Source organism: Haemaphysalis longicornis, unplaced genomic scaffold (genome assembly GCF_048455015.1).
Source record: "Haemaphysalis longicornis isolate Haplotype H1 unplaced genomic scaffold, Haemaphysalis longicornis Haplotype H1 scaffold_12, whole genome shotgun sequence".
In the NCBI taxonomy this organism is placed as follows: Eukaryota; Metazoa; Arthropoda; class Arachnida; order Ixodida; family Ixodidae; genus Haemaphysalis; species Haemaphysalis longicornis.
In genome coordinates, this window is record NW_027526225.1 from 92543156 (window position 1) to 92549044 (window position 5889).

The following is a 5889-nucleotide window of genomic DNA, read 5'->3' on the forward strand; positions in this document are numbered from 1 at the left end:
TTCTGTCTCTCACATGCATCGGACTGTTTAGCTTTAAATTAACTTTTCTACTTCGTAATACTCATGGTTAAAGCTCATTATTGTACATTTTGTATTTGAACTGCTTCTGGCATTTGTATTCGTTCTAAGTGACCCCTCATTAACGTTACATGTTCTCGTGCTTGTACAGTGTTTTGCCTGTTAAAATATGTCTTTCTGTTGTTATGTTCAAGGCTCTGACTAATTATTTCCACTCCGTACGGCAAAAGCCGCACCTCACACGGCCACCCCATTCGTCAGCTGCGCCCTGTAGATTCGGTGGGGTTGTTTGCTTGCTTGAGACGGCTCCCCATATCTTCTAACAGTGCACCCAGTTAAGAAAACGGCGAGAAAGTGTTCTCAAGCCATTCTTTTTCTAAACAAACTATCTGATAAGATCAAATTTGATGTCTCCTTAGAAAAATTGAGTATGTTACTACAGAGGAAACTTCGCCTAGAAATGTAGGTCATAAAGAGAGATCAAGGGAAAAGTTCAGCTTCTGGCTCCGGCTTTGCATGACATTTCCTTCTTAAGAATGTTTTCATAGCGAAGCTTTTTACCTCTACCCCCCAAAGATTCTGTGGTGACAGTTGGTGTCAACAGAAAACTCCCGTGAACAAATAAGAGAAGTTACTGGCAACCCCAAGAAGCGAACCTGGAATGATTACACAAACGAAGCGAGAGTCAGTTGTCTTACCAATTGAGCTACAGGCCCACGCTTAGACGGGAGAGAAAGACGGTGCACTCGCCAAGCACATCTGCAGGTTTACCCCTGAACAGCGCATTCTTGGTCGAGTTGGAAGTCCATTTCAAGAGTAGAAAAACTGCGCGTAAAAGGCACAACAACAAGGAAGGGACAGGACGGGTGTACTCCTGTCCTTGCGCCCATCCTGTCCCTTCCTTATTGTTTTGTCGTTTCCGCGCAGTTTTTCTATCCTTGCAATTCACACCTTGCGTTCTAGCTACCCGCTCTGCCCACGGCACGTGTAGCGGCCGTGTGCACGTCTTGCGCATGCGCTATGAGTTCAAAAAATATAGGAAGCTCACACCAACGTACGGCATCGATCTTCTCCGTCTCTACCGCCGATATCGCCACCTTTGCCAGTGGTGGCAGAGACGGATGAGAATTGATACCGTCTAACACCAGCTTTGAGGCTAGTACAATTTTATATGAAAAGAGTTCATATAATGTTCTTAACCAGTACAACTCAACCAATCACCGTTCATGAATCATCCATTGATTAAACATTAACAGAGAATATCTCTTTGAACTAATAAAGGGTGTGATTAATTGCATTTCACTTGTCTCTGGGTTCACTCTTTGTAGAGCCACGTGTATAAATTCCAGTGATCTCGCATGGGTAATCGTTGTGGGAGTAATTTACAGCTTCGCTTTCCAACCACCTTCACAGGGTGGATCTGTGGATAAGGCGTTGCACTGCTGAGCACGAGTTCGCGGATTCGATTCCCGGCCGCGGCGGCCGCTTTTCTGGTTTAGGCGAAAAGCAAAAACGCCCGAGTGTACGAGAGTTCGGCGCACGTTAAAGATCCCCAGGTGGTGAAAATTAATCCGGAGCCCTCCTCTACGCCGCGCCTCATCGCCTGCGTTGCGTCGGCGCGTTAAACCCTACAAACAATCAATCACAGGGTGGATCTGCGCGCATTTTTCTGTGTTCTTTCTTCGCTGTGCATAGACATGTCACTCGCACTGAGGCAACCATTACGACAAGTTCTTAATAAAGATAGTGCGCTTTACCTTCTTTTTGCTTTACTTCTAAAGAACGTGCTTTACTTTCTACATATAGAATAAAACACTATTATTGGTGTTCTCGTGGCAGTGTGTTTAAATTGTTGTCAACTAAAGCGTTTTAATTCTAGCTAATCATGAAAATCAGCTGTGTTGGTCGAATAATTAAAACCCATGGCGATGCAGACGACCTTGACGTGACCCGCAGTGACGCCAGCGCCAGATTACTCTCCAGTGCATAAGAAACTGTCGGGTTCAAACCAACTATCTGAAGGTAATACCTCATCACATAGATGCCACTCCAAAATTTAGAAGTTAGCATGCCGTCCCAAAGCTAAAATCTTCAATCCAACCTCAGCCGAAGCCGCTCTCTTTGCTCTTAATTTTTTCAGAATCGACTTAACTTCGTCTAGAACGTCCAGCATTGCTTGGCTGAGTTGGCGATAGCGTGCACTTCGCTGGCGTCCGCAAAAGGCTTGCAACGCGCAGCCCAGTTTGCGTACAAAAAGACGAGTACAAATTATATCTGTCGAATAAAATACACTCCTCTTACCTCCCCTCTGTTAGGACGATGAAAAGCGAAGCTAGGCTCATTTCGTCGAGTACCCGAAATAAACCACGTTTGATTTGGCGTTTGAGACGATTCCCTAGAAAACAAACAAATAAAACTTGGAACGACTCGAGCTTTATTCTGGTGGATAAATATGGGGCTATCTTTTAGCCTCCACCGCTGTGCGCTACTTCTGTGTGTCTAGCACAGCAACTTAAACCGCTCGACCACGGAGAACACCAGCAAGGCTTGAGACAGCCACGTTTGATTCTCCCACATGCATAACGTATATGTCATTGATGATTACAGGAAGCCTAGCTGCGCACTCACGCCCTCCCCCCCTTCATCACCCAACCGTGTATTTAAAAACTAACTGGATACTGGTGATTTGTTAAACGTGAGCGACACCGACGCAAATATTGCTCCGGAAGAACTTCAAGCTGAACACAAAATATTTAATTGTAAAAGGGGAGCAACACGGCCAATATACATAATGCCTAAAGAGAAAAATAGCGGTAAAGACAGGACAAAGGGAAGACTAGACAACGGCGCTGCCTATGTCTAGTCTACTCTTTGTCCTGGCTCTAGCACTTTTTCTTTAAGAAAAAGAATATTGCATCACGAAGGCGTTTCAAACAGGCATGTACTCTTCATGCGGGAGTGATTCCCAGATACTCGACGAGGTGGAAGTGGAGGTGGATAACGAAGCGGCCTCAGGTTCTATGGCAGCGGCTATTTGTTGTTTTTGAGCGCAATCGCGTCCCAACGGGCCTCAATATCGCTCTGAAACGCATCCTTCGGATTCCGTAGCGAGGTAGTAATGGAATGGCTGATAACTCCTTTAACGCCATTTTAATCCTATAGCGAAAGTTGTGGAAGATGAATTTATGTAGAACAGGCTTATAAAATCCCTGGAAGAGCCGTCCGATACAGGAAGGAATAGCAGCGAAATGGTGCCGAGGGAAAAGGCTTCACTCTTCGTGTACACTGTACACATCGGGCTGGCATGATGATTATCTTAAATAAATCCGACAAACGAGAGGCTAGGCGAAAGGAAGGTCCAATTATGGGGACTACGTGACAGCACAGCAAACACGATTCATACCTAAGAGCCAACTGCACAAAAATTTCAGCTCGACCAAATTTATTTTTAACGCGTACTACTCACCACGAAACCCACTGGTACAGGACAGAAAGCCCGGTGTAAGGCGTTGTTTATAAACATTCGAAATAGCTCCATCGCAGGCAACGGTGCACCTGCCGGCAGATCACGTAAAGAGCCATGAAGCAGGAGTGAAATTGTGGGTGGCCCGGTGCAATTAGAGAGTTTTACCATAGCGGGTACCGTCAACTAACGCTACGGCGGCGGGTGGCTGGACTCGACCGGGCAGGTTCGGGTCCCGCTAACCCGCCGCCGTAGCGTGAACCTCCGGTAGGCACTATGCTAAAACATTTTCTACGCACAGCCAGGAGAACCGGTAGAGCTCCGCTGGGTGCTGTCGTGAAAGCATGAATTGCTGTCGTGAAAGCGAAGCAATGCACTCAAGTTTGCCCTGGCCGGGCGGCCGCGCGGCGCAGCTCACTGCAGGGCTTGGACGCCTTGAACGTCCTAGAGTTACTTGATATCGGAGTTGTGAAACTTCCCATAGGCCTCATGCATCAAAAAGGGGCCCTACGATTGGTCGACTGTTTTGGAGGTTCCGTACAGTGGCACCATCTGTTGGTGGCCAAATAAACATTACAATGGCGTTCACCGCCCGGCGACCTGGGCTAAAAATATTATTTGGGTGCTTCCGTAAATTTGTTTTGCCGAGGAATCCGAAGGTGTTCAATCACGCAAGTGTTTTATATGCACTCGAATCGAGAGTAGTAACAAAATGCGACCGTGTGGTCAACAACGCGCGTTGTCGCCTGCGCATTGTTGTCTGCTGCGCGTGAGCTGCGGTCTTCCCGCGGCAAAAAAAGAGTTAAAGATGTCTTCGACGGATTTACGCAATCTTAAAAGGATGATGTAGCGCCACTTGATCAGTTACCGTATTAGTTTCGGAATTCGGTGTGATGTAGGCCGGCGACAACTGTAAATTTAGTACTTTAGGACGCCCCGCACGGGGCACCTTGAGCAATCTTGGTGACGGTACTGGCGATACCGCGGACCCCGAGCCCCCAAACATAAGCTGGATCCAACCGTGGTGATGTGTTTTTTTAAGGTGAAGGGTAGAAACCTCTAACGGTGGCCGTCGGAGCCCAGGTCAAGCTCCGGCGGATGGGCTCCCTGTCTGTTTACCAGGCAGGGAGCTCCGGGACCTCCTCAGCTATCAGGGTAAGGTTGTGGAAGAAAGTACCCCCGTCTCCCTGCTTCTATACTATGATATATGGCATTTTCTAAACCCCCCCCCAGACGTGATCGGCCCCCGAAAAGGGGCCGCACCGAAGTTTCATTCCCACCTCTGTCAACAGCTGTCCTTTCAACAAACATGAATAACTATTCTCGTTTTCTTGTGATCGAGTCAGCTGACCCAACGAGACCCGTCGCTTCACTGTCGGTATTCCTTGTCTCGAAATTTCTGCACAGCACATTAGGTGAAAAGTATGAAGCCAAAAAGCTCAGGACAGGAGAAATCCTTGTCGAACTCAACAATGAAAAACAATCCCGCACACTTCTTGCCCAAACTCGCATCCATGATCTGGACATCAAGATCACGCCCCACCGGAGCCTGAACAGCTCCCAGGGTGTGATTTCAGAGTCGGATCTCCTTTCAGAAACAGATTCCGACCTTCTTGAAGGTTTAAAGGACCAGGGCGTCACAGCTGTGCGGCGCATCACGATGCGCAGGGACGATAAGATAATCCCAACCAAACACATTATCCTGACCTTCGACCGTTCGACACTTCCGCAATATATAAATGCAGGCTACATCCGATGCTCTATTCGACCGTACATACCGAACCCGCGCCGCTGCTTTAAGTGCCAGCGGTTCGGGCACAGCACAACCTCTTGCCGCGGCAAAACTACCTGTGCGAAATGTGCAGCGCAGGACCACCCCACTGACAATTGCAATTCTGACAACCTCACATGTGCAAACTGCAGGGGCCCTCATGCGGCCTACTCCAGGAAGTGTGAGAAATTCCAAGTGGAAAAGAAAATAATCCATCTAAAAGTGACAGAAAACATCACCTTCCCAGAGGCGCGGAAGAGGTTCGCCTCCTTCCCTCTGGGCAGGTACGCCGACGCGGCTCGCCGGGGGGCGGAGCGGCGTCTGGTCTCGGCGGGGACCCAGTACCGCGAGTCGGACTTGGTCCCGCTCCCGCCCCCCCCTGGGTTGCCTCTGGCGGCCCAACCCGCCACCGCACCGCCTGCTAAGTCAGCAGCGGCTGTGGTGGCATCCACGTCCGTTGGGGATGCTGCTGCACCCTCTGTTTCCTCCTCTCCACCGGCCCGAAGCACATGCGAGGGCCCGGAGGAGATGGAGCTGGAGGAAACCGCAGCAGTTCCCACCTCCGCCGCACCGCCTGTGCCACCTGGGGCGCTCCTGACGCCCTCGGCGGTCGCGGCCAAAACGAAGGGCACCGCAA